Raw genomic sequence first — 19,782 nt, 5'->3', positions numbered from 1 at the left:
TTCAGCGGTCTGATGTCATGATTCAATCAGTATTGTCACTCTCATGACAGACCAGTACACCATGAATTCAGCTCACAAGACCACAGCAGAATCACCAGTGCTGTGATGATAACCACATTACACACCACCGCGGTCATGCAAAGCCTATCGTGAGGTCAAGCTCGTTACCATCATGACTGCAAATTTGACTTTGAAGGGTTTATGCCATGCTTTTGAGATCAGAGCTACACACGACGTCAGGAACACACCCATCGATTGGTTGACACTCAACCCAAGGTATCATGGGATTGTCAGTGGACTGCTAATAACAAGCTAACAAAAACAACTTTTTAACACAGAAATAGATAAACCATCACAGAAGACATTCAGTGTTTAATTTCTCATTATAGATTCATTTTGCCATATGTCTAAGAAAGACACTACTGTTCAAGACTGGATTTCAAAGCTTCTGAAAAGAGTATGACTGCATCAGAGCCAACATTGTACAGGCACAATGCCACCATTAGCATTAGGTTAACATTAGCCTTTCCTGCTCAGCTTACTATGGGGCTAATCGCCTCCACTTCTGCAGCAGTAGGGAACAGCAGATGAGAATTTTCTTGATCTTGAGAAGCTGCAGCTTTTAATAAGTGACACACTGTAACCTGTACTGTACATTTACTGCCAGATTGAAAATTTGCCGCTAAGTTTAGATTTCTGCTCTGCTATGGGCAGCACAGTCACTCTCAGTCTGCCGCTTACTCTCTCTCACACACATATTACACACTGCCCTATCCTTAAAGGAGCTATGCTCAATTATTACATTATAATTCAATAAAACCTAGAAAAACATAATTATCTGGGTAGTCGAGTAAACTGCTGTCCCACAGGAATATGTTGTATTTTCACCGCAGTAGCAAAAAGTCCATCCCTCAACAGCCTCATGTTTCACTTTAAGGTGGAGGTCTAACATGCCCAGGATGATCACAATGGTCTGAATTTGGCACTTGCACTTGAAGTCCTCATTATCAATTCCCCAAAATTATGCTTTTTATGAAATCTCTATGATGCTTATATTTTATGTTCTATTTAGTCATGTACATTTTTTTGCGATTGTTGTGGACTATTTGTGCAAAGCAAATCCCCCACGGGGCAATAAAGGTTTCAGTCATTCATTAATTAAATCTAACCCTATTGGATGTCCTTTCCTCTCCAATCTTTTACATAACCAAAATACGTAACATTGTTATTTTTATGTAACATATTATGAGATAAATTGCAAAAGTTATGTAATAGAAATGGCCTGGGGTTGCAACAAAATACCACAAAATACTAAAGTTACACATGCATAACACTGTTGAAAACATTAATGCATTAGGGTTGTCTTCAGAATAGTTGTCCCTTTCTTTTATAAATTCTGCCTAATTTGATTGAAATAATGAATTAACTAGTGTAGAAAACAAGAAAGGGTACAGATTGAGACTTTTCAACTTCAGAGAAATATGGGCCTGTAGTTATAATAGCATTATATGGTTTGACTTCATCATTAAATATTTTAAAGGGCATATCAAGAAAAACAAAAAGATGAAGAGCCTGCTGACATCATTTCTTAAATGAATAACTAATAGCTGAAATAAGCATTTTCAAGTGGCCAATCCAATATTAGGTCACACAAAGATACAATAGTTGCTACTGCAATGTTATACTGTAGAGTATTAAATGGTTCTTCCAACACAGTCAGACAACAAGTGTTAAAAGAATGCCTTTAATTCCTGTTGCAGGTGTGAACTTTCGAGCCCAGTCTGGTTGACATGTTCTCACACAGCAGCAGAGCTGGTGTCTCTTCCAGATTAATGAGAAAACAGGCCTTGTCTAGTTACGCTGGACCCGTGCTTTAGACGTGACTCATTCTGTAGTTTGTGAGCATTTAGTTTTCATTCCAGCTTCTGTGGTCCACATTAGAGCTTGATTCAGGATATTTCTTTGGTGAATAAAAAACCGCAGCCTCAAAATGGGGATGCCAAGGAGGGGAAAATATGCAAGATTCTGCATAAAGTTATGCAGGGATGATGCATTTGTGAAAAGCAAATAGGAAAGAGATTTTTAAGATGGAAAATTCAAGAGCCACATGTGAATTTTCAAATTAAGAATAATCACTTAGCTTCATGAACAGTATTAAGTTGGCTCATGTGCTAACTCATGACTTCCTTTCAATATCTATGCTGAGGTTGGTCCAGCTCTACTCTACTGAACTGTCTGGAGCAGCTGCAAACTAGCCAGCAGAACAGAGAGAATGAAAGACACTTCATAAATCACTGTTGGAATGCAGCCTCATTTCCTCTCTGACCCCACCTTCTCAACAGCTTCTTCCTCCAAGTCCAGGAGCTTTCTGCACCACGCAATGGAGACCTGACCATCACAATCATGACACAGTTTGCAGCTGTGTGGCTCAGCAACAACAAAAAAGAAAAAAGAAAACAATTTCCCCACAGCAAACTAGCTCAGATTTCAGTCATGCAGAGCAGGCGTTAGAAAACAAAACAGAAACTAATGAGAGGAGGCAGAACGAAAGAAATTAATGAAAGAGTAAGATCATGCAGGCCATTGATTCAGAGCTGATTAATGTTATTATTACAAGGGGAAAAAAAACAATTTCAAGCTTTTGCAGACATGACTCTCATCCTTTCCATTTCAAGTGTGAGAGAGAGGGATTGAGATTTTTAAATCTCATCTCTGTACTGTTTCGAAGTGGGTTCACACCAACCTTGTTTAGGCTGGTTGAACCGAACTCTGGAGCGTTAACCCCCCCAGGGGCTGCACTCAATGATGAACTATATCCAGGTAGAAATTGGGCCATTTGTTGTCTTTTTACCTGCCGACTATATGACCAATAATTGAACGCCATTTGACCCTTGGGTTTTGCCTTTGTGAAAGCAAACCAGACCAGACCAGAAAAATTTAAACAATGCGTCATCCAAACCTCAGTCCCTTTCAGAAACTGGAACTTCAGGTGTGGACCCGTTCTTACTGGCTCTGCAGACATTCACAACCATTCATACTGATTAATAGCAGCATGTGCTTGATTGTTGTCAGTTCACAGTTGGTGAAATTTTCTGTTTCATAATCACCAACGGTGACACTAGCAGTGACAGTGGAGATGGTGATCATGGTAGGTGCATGGCAAGGGCGTCATATAATTGTGTTGCCATCTTTGCGTCGTTGTCGTACTATAAATAAACTGACATTTAAGGCCACTTTGTTTGATTAGTGTTACACAGTGGAGAGTGCTTACTGTGGACTCCAATAAAGCATGAGCCATAGCTACAGATACAAACAAACACACACACAGACTCTCATCAGGCCAGATGAGGTCAATATGGCTCCTACATTTGTTTATCTCATATTACAATTCATAAAATACAGTTGCCCGTGTTTTGTTTGTTTTATTCTCAAAATTTGTTTTGATACTTTGTCTTGTACCTAATTTGCATCGCATCAACTTTCAGGCTGCAGATATGGTGTGGCCTAAGTTACAACATCCTGGAGAGACACAGAATGATCCTACTGGAAGTTTGAAAAGTCTGTTTTCTCCATTTGAATTTTTTACCTTTGGTAAATTTCACAGCACATCTAACTGAAAGAAAACTACTATAAATAATCATCTATAATGACATCCAAAAGTAATCAGCATGCAAAAATCACATTTAGCAGGATAAACTGCAAGCCTAAGGGACATATTATTCTGATTTATCAAATGTTATAATTCAAAGGATGAATGATTGATCTGCATGGAACTGAAAGGGGCACACATGAAAATGTGTCTGCTGTCAGAGAATAGAAATTAAAGACAATGTTTTTAAAAGGTGACTAATCATTTGATGAATGTGTGGATTTCTGATTTATTTCATATATTCATTTTCCTGTTACACTAACAACTAGTCCAGCATTTGAGTGAAGCTTATTATTAGTGACTCAACTACATTCTTTTACAATTCTTATTTTCTTTATATGACATTAGGTGGTACTTTTTTTATTAAATAGTGATGGTACATTTGGCAAGATATATCAGGCTCCTGATTACAGCAAATGCTTGTATAAGAGTCTTTTTTTACTCGAGATATTATGTGCCACACAAATCCACAGGCGGACAAAGATGTTCTTAGAGAGCAGAGTAAGAGGTGTTTCATCCCAGAGGAAATCATGAGGAACCTGAGCAGCAAGGTGCTGCTACCATGGAAACACTGATAAGCCAACAGATGCCATGACTGTGAGCAAAAGACTTTAAGTACTCTAATATAAAGCTGTCATCCATTGCCCAAAACATTTGTGGGGGTTACCTATAAGTTGATTTTTTTAAGCATGCTCAAATTCGGCAATCAGAGCAGATGTATTTTAAGTAATGTCACACTAATTATTACATTTATTTAGTGTTAATATTGTATAGCTGTCAAGCATAGGATCCCAAATTGAGCTGAATAAATCTGAAGCCAAAAACTCACATTACTACTGTAGCTTTATAATTGCTATTTATTCAGAGAGGCATGCAAAATGTGAGATAAAAGATAATCAATCACGAATCCTAGTAAAATACTCCATAGGTTTTAAAACTGCTGGATATTTAAAGTGGATGTAAACAACTTTTTTTTGCTTTAACTTTTCACTATGAAGCGTAATGGCTACAGAATAATGACACCATCCACGTTTAGACTGCTAAATGTTCCCTATAATCTCAGTTTCACTGTGCCAGATGTTTTCAAAGTGGGAGGGGCACCTCTCCAGGGGGGTCCAAACAGTTTCAGTGAGGCTCGGTGAAAGGAAATGAAAAAATAATAAGTGTATTTTTATATTAGTTATAAAAAAGAGATCACATAAATGTGTGTGATTTGGTTAAAAAGATATTTCAGAAATACAGTATCCGTTTTTTCACCACATTCCCTCAATCAGAAACTAATAAATCTCTTTGGACAGATCTTTTTTATGAATTTGTTGTAGTCTAAACTTATGTAAAAACAGCAATATTATACCAATTGTTGTGTGTCTATGGGATCAAATAACATAATCATGAGTTTATAGACATCCAGAAATTGACATTCAACTTTTTCCTAACTTCAAAACTCTCCCTGCACTATGACAATCAGTCTTAGACCAGGTCCAATTTTTCCTGAGAAAATTATGTCTCCATTATAGGATAAATTAGTGAACAAATTCACACTTTTTGTCCTAATGCTTTCTTCTACTGTTACTCCACCTCCACCCTAACCCAACCTCTGTTTGTACCAAACAATAATGTTACTCAAACTGTTATATTATAATGCAACACACATGATTACAAAAGCTTTTGCCTGTTCCCAAATTCAATATAAAACTGACAATTTCAATTGACCTTGAACATGCTTCTTTCCAAAGCGGTGTTGATCATTTCTTCACAAAGCTAGACTCTGAAGAAACAGAAAGCAAGCCAATGTTGTGTCAAAGTGTGTTCCCCTGTCAGATCGTGTTTACAGTTATGGTGCCCTGCATGGCTGAGGGTTAGTTTATGGTTAGGTGTAGCACAGTAAGATAAGGAGGAACACGTATCGATTGGGAAACAGATGTTGACACAACAACTGTTGTCTTTGCCAATGCAGCACAACAATAATACCACTTGGAAACAATACAGGGCTGAAAAGTGGTCTGTTTCCATTTCATGTATTTCAGAAAAAGCAATTCTAAAAATCTGTGGCTTACATTTGCATGCATTAGTCATTTTAAGAAAAGGAACCAATTTCTGATCCACATAAGTCAACACTATGACATGAGGCACAATCTGTGATCAAATGTAGACAAAAAGTGTAGCCACACCACTAAAATTCATTCAAAGATGATTTTAGTTTGATAGTGTCAAATTCCCTGATCAATATGTTAACAAAAATGTCTAGAAGTGTACAACACTACATCTTAAAATCTTAAAACAAAAATAAAAAAGACTCCTGTCATTCCTTTCATCTTTTCCACCAGTAACTACAAATGCTGTGAGGCAACAATGAAATTCAATTGTACATTTAAGCCTGAGGCGCAAAAGAACAATAGAAATTGCAGCAAGAGATGTACTAGTGGAAAGAAACACTAGAAGCATCAGCAAAGCGGCAGCACAAACTGTTTCCTGCAAGACACAGAAGGGGCCAAACCTGTCAGTCGAGGGACTGCGTAGGGGCTCTGGAAAAGCCTGCCGGTGCTTGGGGGTACAGCGTGTTATCTGCAGCTCCGCAGACCTTCCCCTTTGAAGTGATGCTGAGCAACCAACTGGGCCAGGGGCAGCGAAGGTGGAAGGTGGGAGGCTAGAGAAAATGTAGAGAAAGCAACAAAGGTGAGAAAACAACTGTGGGTTACAAGCGATAAAGGCAAGAGCAGAGAAATAAACAAAACGCGCCTGTTAACTTTCATCTTGTAATGTCAAAAAAATGCCCCTCGGAGGTGGTTTATAGCGAGTTTTGTTTGGAGCAGAGCTAAGACTTTGAGGTCACGCTACACGCACGTCATTGTTTTTGCTTTAATTTTAATGTCTTGTTTAGGGAGGCCGTCTTTCAGGGAGCGATGAGGAAAGCATATGGTGGCCATGTGTTGGAGAACGACTGGCTGCATCCGTCGGGAGGAATTGTACAGGAGATGCTATCACATGGAAAAAGTGAGGAAAGTGAATTGACAGACTGGTTTGCCTGCTCCTTCTGTTCACTGAACTCTCCCTCAAGGATTATCCTCACTAATAGACTTAAAGGCATTTCAACTGAGCTGCCAGCTGCCTGCGTCCCCAGCGGAAAGCCACCCAGGTCAAGTCTGAGGGAGGATATCCTACCATGACAATGCAACACATTCCTATAGTGCTTCAAATTCTTTATCACACCAAAACAATCCATTATTTAAAGGAGAAATCTGTAATATATCAACTGTACTTTATCATATAATGGCAATAATACACCATCAGAGATTAAGGAAACATGCAAAATTGAAATACCCGCTTCTCTCACAACAACGCTGCAGCCTAAGTGTCCTCCTTTGAAATTTTTATTCCAGACCAGAATAACTGCTTTAGTTTGCCTGCTTCATGTTAATTAGAGTTTAAATGAATGCTGAATGTTTTACTGAATGTCTAAGTGTCTATTTATGAGTCATAAGAAATCATAAACAATCTTTTAGAAAGAGTGGATGTTTATAACGGTTAAATTAAGCAATATGTTAATAGTCTGGCAGGCAGGAAGGCAGGCAGTCACTGAACTCCAGCAGTGGGCTTTTGTTTTCATATAACAGGCTTAACTTTACATCAACAGACAACTGACAGTTACAAACAGCTTGTTATTGTCAATTTACAACACTGTGCACATCTTGTGCTCTTGCAGTGTTCCTGCAGCATGTCTGAGATTTCCTCGAGTCTGGAGACAAGGGAGTGGAGGAAAACAACCCGGTTCAACCGTACGTTGTATTAAATAGGATTTCAACCTGTTCAATGTACTGTATATGGCTCCAACTCACTATTTAGACTGCAGTGCTCCTTTTTGGATACACAGTTGCTGCATATTGCTCTGTAAAGTGTAAAATTTATTTATGGAATAAAGAATATAAATGTAGGTAAACTGCCTTAAGCTTTGAAACAGAGAAACTAAACCCTGATATATCGATGCATTTTGGGTGCATTCATCTTTACTAAAAACTATTTACTTGTGACCAATTCACACAAGATGCATTTCAAACTACAGTAAATATGACCCAACCTACTTTAATTCGGATAAACTGTAAATAATTCATCCAAAAGAAAGAGCATGTGGGCCAGAGGACTGTGATCTACATAACATCAAACTGTGATGATTTCCAGGCAGCTTCTATGTTGGCAAACTGTACCACAGAAAGATTTTCAGTTAGTAAAATGTACTGAATCCTCAAACAGACTAATAACAATGTTTTATATTTAGTTGCCACAAATGTTTAGGTTGCTTTTGGCCACACTGAAACTGATTATTATCAGGACAAAAGTCCATCTTAAAAGGTGCACATTTACGGAAGAACTTATTATTTTCCCCAAACTATGCAATCACACTTTAATCAAAATTTTTGGCCTCGGAATTTGGAAACCATATGAAGGACAGACAGTGAAGAGTGTGCCAACTGTAGACACCTGTGTGGCAGGGAAAAGACAAGGACAGGATGCTGCAGTGACACTGGCTTTTTGACAAATAAACCGAATTGGGAAATGAATAATTGGGTCAGTGGTTCACTGTCCTGTTCCACAGATTACAGCAACTTCCTGGTTTCTTTCTTGTTTTATTTTAAACTGTAATATAAAGCAGATGTGATCCTAATCTGACATGTCTTCTAAACATGTCTTCAATATTTCTTCATCCAGTAGGTTGTTGCCTTCAGACACTTGTGCCGCACTGTATGTTTTGTGTGTCATACACAAATCATGCACTAAGAGAGAAAAATCTCTTATATTCCTGTGGTAGTTAAAGGTGCAGTAACAGATTCTGAAGAAAGATGGTTCGCTGTCAAGTCTCATTCCCAAGTGGTCAAATTACCACGCTTTACAATGGTGGCACGAAGATGGTGGATTGTTGAGTCTCATTTCCAAGTTGTCAAGCACTCAACGTTTTGGAAATGAGACTCAGCAATCAACAGCTTACAGGATAAAACATTCATTGTGTGGGCTCACTTTACTAAACTTTAATGAAAAAAATCAGTTAAATGCACTAACTCTGGAAACAGTATAGGTATCAATAAAATCCTAAGCATACCCATCCCTATGCCTACCCCAGCTTTGACACATTATTTTTTTAGTAACTGGCAAAAATAATTTAGTTGGAAAACCACAGATTAGTGGACAGAACAACTAAGAAGGCACAGCTCTTACTCTGAAAAATGCAGTCCAATGTTTGAATCAACATCACCATGCAAATGCTATGGAACCAGTTCAGAGAAATCCTGCAAGAGTTTGTGCTGACTGTGTTGAACAAATCCAGAAGAAACAAGAAAACTCCCTGCTTGATTCAGTGTCCATTTCTCTAAACTTTAGGTCCACATTGGCCCTATAATTCAGTATAAACTGAGGATGAATGAGGAACCATGGATGTGGGAAGTAAAAATAATACAATCGAGTGCTCTTATGACAAGCAACAGTTACAAAACAGAAAACAACAAAGAGCATTACCAAACAGTAAGATAAAACCAAATTAAACCCAGCTTTGGTGAGCTTGTAAAGATCTGCTTGTAAATAAGTCTGACAGGGTCCTCTTGGACCATGAGACAGTGGGAAACCTCTGACCAGGCGCGTAAGAGAAGCCTCCATTCACAAAGACAGCCGTTTCCATGCCAACAGGACCTCTGCTGGGAGAGGCCTCTTTTCAAATGGTTTTCATCCTGCACCTCTGCTGCAGTCTCAGAAAAGGACTGGTGGGCATTTGGGAGGGAATGAGTTGTGGGTGGCAGTGAAGAGATGCAATTGTGTTATGTTAAGATGGAAAAGGTCTGAGCTGAAAGTCCAAGATCCTACGTAGTCTCTGACAGGAAGTCATACTGAGGCTGGAGATGGCTCTGTGTGCTGGAGAGCTACATAAACCCCTTTCACATCAATATTACTACGACACAAAATGTGACAGGGTAAAAACATTTTTGCTGTCAGTCTGTATGCATTAGAGCTACAACTAATGGTTATTTTCATTATTAATTACATGATTGGCTAGTATTGAGCGATATGACAACCAAGCAACCATCACTTTAATATCTCTGGCTGTATTAGACCATTGAACTGTTGCAAATCGATGTGCAGTATCAATATTTTTTAGATAAAATAATAAATTTACTGTCGTTCAAAGTGGTGAACCTTCAAGCAATCATCGCCTGACTATACAGCTTTCCTCAGCTTTATGGAGCTTTAGAGAGAGGGACTGTCCACTGCACAACTTTACTGTACTGGGTCATGCTCACCATTCACATTAGAGCTGCAACTAATTTTCATTGTCAGTTAATCTGTCAATTATTTCTCAACTAGTTAATTAGCTGTTTGGTCTTGTGAACAGTGAAAAACAGTTATCAGTGTTTCCCGAAGCCCAACATGATGTCCTCAAATGTCTTGTTTTGCCCACAACCCAAAGATTTTCAGTTTCCTGACATAAAGGACTGAAGACACAAGAAAATATTAACATTCAAGAAGCTGGAATGAGAAACTTTTTTCTCAAAAAATTACTCAAACAGATTAATCGATTAACAAAATATTTAGCTTTTATCTAGCTTACAAAGCAACATTTTTGGCTACAGGGGGAAAATTTCAGGGAAAAAAGCTCTCGCTGTAGAACACATTGTACGCTACTTTTTTTAGCACAAAATGGCAGACAGACAAGGTTAGCGACTAGCTGGTGAACACAGTGGAGGGTTCGGCAGCCAAAGAGCCACATGTTAGCTTTAGGGGTTGGGGGTGACCAAAAACGGAACTAGAGTGACTTTGAAAGACGATGTTGCTCTGTCACTGCTGGCTGGCTGCAATATGCTAATATTGTGTTTACGACTCACTGGCCTCAAGCAACTACAAAAAATGTTATTAAGGGTTTAAAGTGATGAAGTATTATGATTTGTCAGATATTTAATTTTGTCAATTTGTCAAGATCAGACAGCTAAAAATGTTTAGTTGTTTCATCTACAAAATGATTCTCAATTGAATTTACAAAAAATTTACTACATTACTTAGCACACACATAAACTTCATATCAACTTCATTATGCATCATTGCATATAGGAATGTATAGGGTTAATGCAAATTTTTCATACTGCCCATCCCAACTATTGATTATTTTAGAAAATGGGTACTAATTCAGTATTTAAAATATGAGGGTGTTCATATTAATCACTGTGTCAAACTATGACTTTATCAATTCCAAACCACAAAACTGAACTGAATTAAAAGAAAAGTTATAAAGGGCCCAGCTGATTAGGCGAGGTCTGCTCTTTGTGTTCATGTAGATATGATGAGTAAAAGGATACTGTCTGGAACTGTTAAAATGTGCTTGTTCAGCACCAAGAAACAAAAAAAAAGACTCTCCTCAGACAGGATAAAGAGAGTCTCTCCATTCTCCTGTCTGGATTTTAACTTATCTGTAGAGCCTACAAGAACGCCTGCCACAGCATTATTTCATCCACTGCTGACTTGTTTTGTCCCAAACTGCTACTTCCTCTTGTCCCCCGCACTATGTCACACGACATTCACACTATAGCCCACATCAAAGCAATATGCCTGGGAGATTCCTCCTCGTGTTCATTAACCAACTCAGAGCTACATGGCACAGCACTGAATTATTAACATGCTCCTTGTGCCTCACAGATACAGAGCAGAGAGCCATTCACAACTGCAGAACACACCCACACTCTGCTGCTGCTGTAGTCGTCTGTAAATCTCCAGTAAACCCTGAGAGGATAACTCATTAAGAAAGCATTTTAAAGAAGCACAGACCAGAAAGTACAATCCCATGATCGATGACAGCATTATAGATATGGAGACATTTCAGATATGGAGTTTAATTTTTTGGTGAGCATAAGAAAAGGATGCAATATTAGAGTGCTGTAGGAGAGCAGCAGGTTTCAGGTAAATTATGACAGGAAAATCAGTATCTGAATTAAAAAGTTACAGAAAAAAGGCCTCAAATTAAATTTGGGCTATATTAAAGCGGTGTCATCTTTTTGCTGACACAAGGAACTTTACATAAAATCTGATTTAGGCTGCTAATAAAACATTACTTTAATTAGTCTTTATGTTTACACAGGTTTCACACAACAATACATCCAAAAAGTCACCCTCAATATAATTTTCAATATAATATTGGTGCGTATCATAACAATGTTTACTCCATTTACCCAGTGTTATTAAATGTTATACTAGAAAGTATCCATATCTCCCACAGTTTCAAACTGACTCGGGTGAGATGAAGCCATGTTTGTACTAAGTGCAAAAGCTGAAGGTTAGCATGCTTCACGTTCATGTGGCTAGCCATAGCTAAAAAAAGGCCAGTTAACCCACGGCCACAGGTCAGTGCACTTGATACCAGGCCATGAGGAAACAACATGATTGAACAAAGAAGGCAGAATATTAGGTATATAACTATATAGGTACTATAGACTTTTTTGCAGCAATTACCCTTAACTTAGCTTTCTGTGTTGTATCTGTCCTCATTACTCCCTGTAAAATCCCCAACAACCACATACTGACTTTGAATTAAATTATGCCAACAGTACGCGAGGTAATTAGTCCATCATGACCCGTTTAGCTATTCCATCCGTGCGCACATGTGCCAAAGACCATTTTGCGGCTTTGAATCCGTCTATTCCATTCCTGCCTCCAAGGTCTCAAAAGTCAATTTGACAAGCAGTTGCAAGCGCGTAGGGAGGGCCGAGCTTGCACTTGTCACACCCGTGTTTACAGGACCACATTTGTGTAAGCTAAGCAGAAACGCTCCCTCATGCAGATGCTTTTCCACTTGTGAATACTGTTGTGTGCTTCCATCACAGAGGAACCTTTGGTGCAGCTGACACATCTCCTCCCTCTCTAAATAAAAAGGAAAAATTGCAGCATTTTAAAACTGATTTAGATGTTGATTACCATAGCAACCCTCCATAAGCTCCACCCCTTATTACAATAACAGTTGAGCAACTTGGTTCTTCAGTCAACTTTCTCATTTCCCTGTAAAAGCAGCATAGAGGGGCACATCTTAAGTTAGCAAATGTTAGCAAAATGCTTGCTAACCAGCTAACTAATCATCAGTTAGCAAAATGCTAACTGATGATTGATGTAGATATGCTAGCAAGTTAACTAGCATTTTGCAAACATTAGCTAACTTAAAATGTGAACATTTCTAACTTTTACAGGTTCCACAGCAACATCTTTTACCTATCTTCAAAATAAGAAGAAAGTTCAACGTACTGAGCTTACTCAAGCTTAATTCGGGCACAGAAGGGAAAAAAGTGAGACTTTAGCAGGGTCAATTATAAAAGTTCTGAAGCATCTGGTTCAGTCTTAGTGTGCTATGTTCCTGATACTAGCAAGTAGCTAGTATTCTGTGTCCAAAAATCTCTCACCATTTATTTTATAGCGAAGCCCACAATGCAATCCTTAAAATTTCAAAGATTAATGGTAAAACTACTTTGCAACAACTCTTAATAAGCATCCAGAATCTCAATTTGCCACGCACTACAGAGTGAATTACTGGGTGTTCATTGTACGAGGAGTAGTGAATGTGAGAACAAAGGGGTGATTTTGGACACAGCAATCAAAAGTTTGAGGCAGCTTGAGAGTTTAAAGATCAAAGGCCCAACATGTGCGTTATAATGTCCAAACATCTGACCTACTTACAGCCCTCCTTGATGTTGTATGTTGTCTGTTTTTTAAGAAAGTCATCAAACAGGACTTGGGGGCAACAACACAGTTGATGAGATTTCCTGGAAATGGAAGATCCCTCTCTCTCCAAGGTGACTTGGACCTCCCCACAGAAAAGCCCTTTAATTTCCTCTCTCATTGATCTCACTTTCTCTCAAGTGCCTCTGCCCACACACGGCAGGCTGGACTTTTGTAGAGTCTGCTCTTCTAATCCTTTTGCTTCTCTTCTTCATGCTCATGAGAACCATCTTATTTCCTTCTGCATTCCCCCGTTTACCAACACTTCGAAGTCCCTACTTACAGTATACCTCCTCTACTTGCTCCTTCCTCCCATCTTTTTCCAGTTCCTCCCCAACAATTCCTCCATTTTTACATTTTTAGATGTCCTCTCTCCTATAGACCTCCCCATCTGTCCTCTACAGTGAATGTCTGAAATCATTAAACTGGATGAAAAAAAAAAAACAGCTCATGAAGCTGAGAAAAAGTGGCACATGTTAACAAGACTGACTCAAATAACACTTCCCGCTGACAGTCTCTCCTCTAAATTCAAATTCTGCTGCTAAAACATTCCTTTAACACTTGGAAATCTAACGTTTTAACCCCATACAGTAACACGGGCCTCTTGTACCCTGTCTGGAAGACTCATCTTGACCAGCAGACCTAACTTGTGCCCTCAGTCCCTCCCCTTTCTTCTCTCCTCTGTAGACTGAGGATGCTCATCAAATCATGAATCATGTCATGAATCACTCATTATCCAAATGTCCCAGTATCTTTCACTAAACAGTGTTTTGGGTCCCAAAAGGCCTGGAAGGCTGCCCATTCAAATCAGACTGCTCTCACTGCGTTACTAAAGCACTCCACTTCAACACAGCAGCTTCTCTTCAGTCCTCCTAGTCCTTTCCACTGCCTCCAAGTCCATCAGCCAACTGCTCCATGCCATCCTTGTTGACTTGAGGTGTTGTCAATGCAGTGTTTACACGACCATTGCCTTGGGGGGAGGGGGAGGGAGAGGGCCACAACAGCACAGCACTCCTGTCCCCCCGAAATAAACAGGTTATTTATTCATGTTTTTTATCTAATTTACGTGCACTCACTTATCCCATTTCAACTTCATTCAAAACCCAAAGATATTCTGTTTAATATGATAATCAAAAAAATAAAAGTCAAAACATATTTGAGAGGGTGAAAGGACCATTTTCTGCCACTTTGCATGAAAAATTATGCTCAATCGATAATTAAAATAGTTCAGTTTCTTTATGCCTCACTCCTTAGGCAAGTGAGCTGCCATATTTACTAGCCTGACCTGGGCAAGTGGCCAACCCTTATTTTTGAGCCCAGTAAGTGCAGTAAAAAGGGTCCAAACAAGAGCAAGTGTAACCCATCCAAAAGCAAAGATGGACAGACGTCTCCTCAAACATCTGAAATTCAGGCAAAATATCTGTGTTTTTTAAATGCATCCTGAATCTGGTGACAATGGCGAGGACGCTAGAAGCTCTGCAGCTGGGTTTTGCCATCCTTTCAACATTTCTATTCAATTGTATTTATACAGAACCAACTCATAACTCAGGCAACTATTCATATGGAGCAGGTCTAGACTGTATTCTGTAATATTTTTTGCAGTTATAATTATAGTTACCATCAAGAGTTTGCACTAATGTGACAGTGGCGAGGACAAAAACTTCCTTTTAAAAGGCAGAAACCTTAAGCAGAACCATGCTCTGGACTGCATCTTTTCACTTTCAGTTTCATTCAGACAGAAGTGGAAAAGTGGTTAAAACAGCCTGACCTAAGCCAGAGAGGAGAAAGATACATAATATGATTCATGACAGGGTTAACATTCAGATGCTTTTGTGGTTGTCTAAAGAAAATATCAGACATGCTCCACAAAGTAACTGTGATTAACAGTATGGTTAACAGTAATTATAAATAATCACTTGCACATTTAGGTTCAAAGGCACTTTTAATTGTTTTTAATTTTAAAAACTTCAGTGTAGAGTCACTAACAACAGTCTTGTGTCCAAGAATGGATGTCACTTGAAACACTCTCCTCTACCGTCATTTTTAATAAGCAATCTCACTCCTTCATGTTTTGTCAATACAAGCTTCAAAGCCAGGAAATCTCACTGTCCATATGAGAATGGTTTGAGGAAGGCCCTGAGGTCAGTTACGCAGCAACAGTCAGGAGTGTGGGAATGTGAAGCTTTCTGCAAACAAAGTCTAGGATACCCCTCATCCTTCACTCTCCAAGGCATTGCAGCAATAATCACAGCCAGAAAACAGTATTTCATCACACAGATCCATGTGAACTGAAAATATGACATTACTGCCTCAATATTGTCGACTTAAAATTGTAGTTGCTTTCTCTGATTCTCGCCTGTTTATACTGCCTCAACCACAGAGATATTGACATGCATTGAACTGAAGGGTTCTCTCTAAATAATAGTTGTTCATGGCTTGTAGATAATAAACTGTCCCTTCCAACAGTAAGTCAAAGAAGCTGCCAAACAGCAGCCTGTTAACTACAAGAAACAACCAAATCATCAGTGCCCTTTTGAAGATGTCCATCTGCCTATTATTTGTCTAGTTTAGCTGTTCTGCAGCCTGGCTTTTTAATGACTGTGGCATTGTGCATCAGAGCAGAAGTCATACAATCTGTGATCAGTCCTAAAATCTTGGAAAATCTCTGTTGCAAAACATTCATCACAATAGGATGCAAAATCGTCAGTTAGGCTTACTGAACTGTGACCAGACCAGCAGTACGGCGTAATCAGAGAGTACATGATGCCTCAAGGACAACAAATGATGTAAATATTATTCAGCATCAAATCAAAAGCAGAATGTCCCCGTGCTTACTATAGATTCCCAGGTTTACCTCGAAATTAACAGAAATTGTGGTCACTTAAGAACCCTAATGATATGTAGTCTTATTATGTGTTTTCTTTCCCCTTTTTTCCCCCAATACATGGCTGCTTTATCAAGCCGGAGTAGAAACTGAACAGGCTGAACTCAATAAAACAGGTTTTTTTCCATTGGCTCTAAGTGAAATAAACACTTTTTCTTCCTTTTGATGAATAGTAAATACAGTTGTGTTTGTGAAAGAAGTATGGTAGCTTGTCAGAGCTCATAAATTCCACAATACCAAACAAATTAAGCCAGATTTCTAGTATTAGTTGGGAACCTGTAAATATTGTTGTCTGTCCACACTGCTTCATCTGTTAAACAAACGCCTCAAAATACACCTCTTGGCAGTATGTGGCTAAAAATGTACACTGAAATAATAGAAAACGTATTAACACCCAAAAAAGCACTGCAATAAATGTTTACTTTAAGCTATGTGTGTTTAGCTTTTGTTGAAACTGTGTCAGACAGATGTTGAGTTATCTCTACAGTTTTGTATTTAATTCTTCATACAAAACATTGCTTTAAATTATCTATTGAAGAGAAAAGCCGCGTTGGAGTTGGTGTAGATGTAATTCGACAAGCAAATACTAAAGTATCTGTCTGTTGACTGTGTGTAAACAGTTGGATTCTGTGGTTAGGCTCTGTGCAAAAAAGAAAAGCACATTTGCAGTTGCACTTTTGTAATCCATGTGATATAAAACGTTTGTACAATTTCTTGCCCTGGGGATGTTGTATCAAGACAAGACTTTTATCTGACACTGTCCTCAAAAGACACTGTGCTAAATATAAAAAACAACTGACAGAAAGGACTTTTTCCTTCAGCACAGAGCATCAAGATAACCCACACATTTTACAGTGCTGTTCCTGTCCTGTACTACTTGTACAATTTCTAGCAGTACTGCACAGGACAGGTATCACAACTTTAGACATAGAAATGTGGCACTGAGTGGGGCATTTTTTTTTACCACAATGTGTCATTCTTTAATTCAGACGTTTAACTTCTAATGCAACAGTGTTTTCACCTCCTACTCACTGTAATAAAACACATTCACTACAGATATTAAGGTTTTCAGGAGATGATTCAAATATGATTCTTAAAGATAGACTAACTTCTCATCTACTGAGGACTCTATTGGGGTTATTGTGGAGTTTCCTTTATGTTTTTTGTTTGGTATCATAGATTCTCTGACTGTGACAACACATACAGCATGGGTTCATTTATTTGTCTTTTCGTCTGGTTTTCAGTCTTGTCTTCAGGCCCAAGAGACAGATGTTTACCAGGACAGACTCAGACCTGGGAGGTCAAGAATGCACTTAACTAGTAGGTACGCTGGAGAAGTTGTGTTCAGTATTCTCCTGTAAAGGAAATAAGAGCCACTTGTCTTCAACCCCTTTCAAACAGGGATGTAGGGTAAACCTGTGTTCGCTGTGCGTCTCAATCAGTAACCACGTGTCATCTGATCTGACTTCACAACACTCCTCCTGTCCTTGGTTTAACATGAGTTGGACATCATCAATTTTGTTAACTGTCTTTTCTATTTTGCATTGTGATTTATTTCAAGTTTAATGATGTTCAAATTAAATCTAACTCCAGTCCAGAGTACAAAAAACAGCACTGAAGAAAGACACACACTGTCAAATAAGACCATAATGGTGTAATGTGTAAACGTGTTCCAGAGCTGAGTCTGTGTAAATACACACCCACAGATTTGGCTAACCTGAGATGGGGTCAAACTCATGTTACCATCCTGGTTATTGTAGCACATGTAAACATCATATCGTGGTATCAGAATCCTTGAGTAAACCTTCTCCTAGTTTTGAAAAAGCTGAACATGCTACCTGGAGTTCTCCACTTGGATACTGTAGCAGGTAGACACCAGTTTTTCATCATTGTGTGAAGGTGCATCTTCAACTCCAGTTATGTTGTAATTACACAAAAATCACAAAGAACTCCAAGGTACTGTTTTAAAACAATTAAAATGACTTACTTGTCATGGCAAGGTCATGACAGATCTCAAAACAAAACAACTGGTGCGTTTCAACATCAAGTCTTTGTCAGAAAAATTCAGGGTGTCGAAAAAGTGTTTAATTGTTTGAAAAGAGTACCTTGGAGTTTTATGTGATTTTTGTGCGCACTATCCAGGGAGCACCTCAAATGAACTCTTTGAGTTCGAGTCCAGGAAGTGATCCTATCCAAACATTTTTTATGTCCTTGCCGGTCAGTCCAAGTTGGAAAAAGTTCATCCTCACTTGTTGAGGTAGCATACTCAGTACAGAAACTACATATTTGCTGGATGTCAAAAGGAAAAGGACGTGGCTATATTGTCACATATGATCATAAACATGAATATTAGAATCACATCAACAGTGACATAAGTAACCAGGTTTCTCTATGCTCCATATTCATATCCAACATGATGTGAAACCCAGGTTGAGGCCCAAAACTAAAAGACTACTGTTTAAAATTTTTACACCCTATAAGTAAGCATAACCTAAACATTAGAAACACTTCTCAGTGTAATGTTACACAATTCCACAGTGCCACAAACTACAGCTTCCAAAATGAAGCTGAATCGCCTCATTCAAGTCCACTCTGAAACTGTTTCAACTAAGTCTACATATTACAACCTTCATGAAGACAGGATTCATCTGAGAGCTGCTGTTGCACACAGGAATTTGTTTTGGTAGGTGTACCTAATAAAGTGACAACTGAGTATGGATAAGGGACAGATTGTGAAGCATTTCTAACAATCAACCAATGCATTGTTATTGCAAGAACTGCCTTTTTGAAGAGTACAACTGCTCCTGTGCAGAGTCAGAGCAGTTCACTGTGTTTTTCAAAACTTCAGTTCCCAAATCTATAAACAACCAGCAAACAGTTGTGACTGTCCTGAGAATTCATGTCACCCGTGTGCCCACAAGAACATCTGGATTTAGCTTAAGTTATAGTGAGGCTTCACATAGGGTTTGCTACCATTTGGGACATAAAACCTTCACTACCAGAGAAAAACAGAATATTTAGCTTCTGAAGCAGCGTAGAAGGAGGCTCTCATCTATTCATGGACAAGAAATTACAGCAGCGCCAAGGAAGACACCATTACTGTTTACATCCAGTGCTGTCAGGAGCATGAACCTCTCATCCATGAGTAGATGCACACTTCTTTCGGCTTGGAGATACAGTTGACAGGTGTAGATCGGCAGAAAGAAAATAGCTCCTATATGAAACTCAGCTCACAACAAAGTATTTGTATTAATTTGAGTAACCAATCCATGATTTCTAGAAAGGAATTTTGCTGTTAAGTTTTCAAGTGTATTTACTTTGGCGCTTTGAGCACCACAAGTCAAGTGCCATGTTATTTTGGAGAGAAGGCAGACATCTCTACTGTTTAAACTCTGCAACTCCCAATCATACAATCTAGATGTATATAAAGCACTACAAAGTAGTGAAAAAACACATATTTTTTGATCTTGGTGTGAACTGTCCCTTAAACGTATTGCATGCGGTTTGAACTCCTTGC

General features: G+C 38.7%; 1 protein-coding gene across 2 annotated transcripts in view; it reads right to left on the bottom strand.

The window, feature by feature from the left end:
* The window catches only part of fbxw7 (F-box and WD repeat domain containing 7), a 159,564-nt gene that overhangs the window by 138,916 nt on the left and 866 nt on the right, over positions 1-19,782 (bottom strand). The window contains exon 2 of one of the 2 annotated variants that reach the window (XM_084715114.1): positions 6,147-6,296. The exons of the other annotated variant lie outside the window; for it this stretch is intronic. The gene's annotated coding sequence lies outside the window, so the exon portion shown is untranslated. The remainder of the gene's footprint in view (positions 1-6,146; positions 6,297-19,782) is intronic. 2 annotated transcript variants of the gene reach the window in all.

Source organism: Lutjanus erythropterus, chromosome 3, assembly GCF_056507025.1.
Source record: "Lutjanus erythropterus isolate fLutEry1 chromosome 3, fLutEry1.hap2, whole genome shotgun sequence".
NCBI classification, from domain to species: Eukaryota; Metazoa; Chordata; class Actinopteri; order Lutjaniformes; family Lutjanidae; genus Lutjanus; species Lutjanus erythropterus.
Note: the sequence above shows the minus strand (reverse complement) of the source record. Positions and strands in the feature narration are given on the sequence as shown.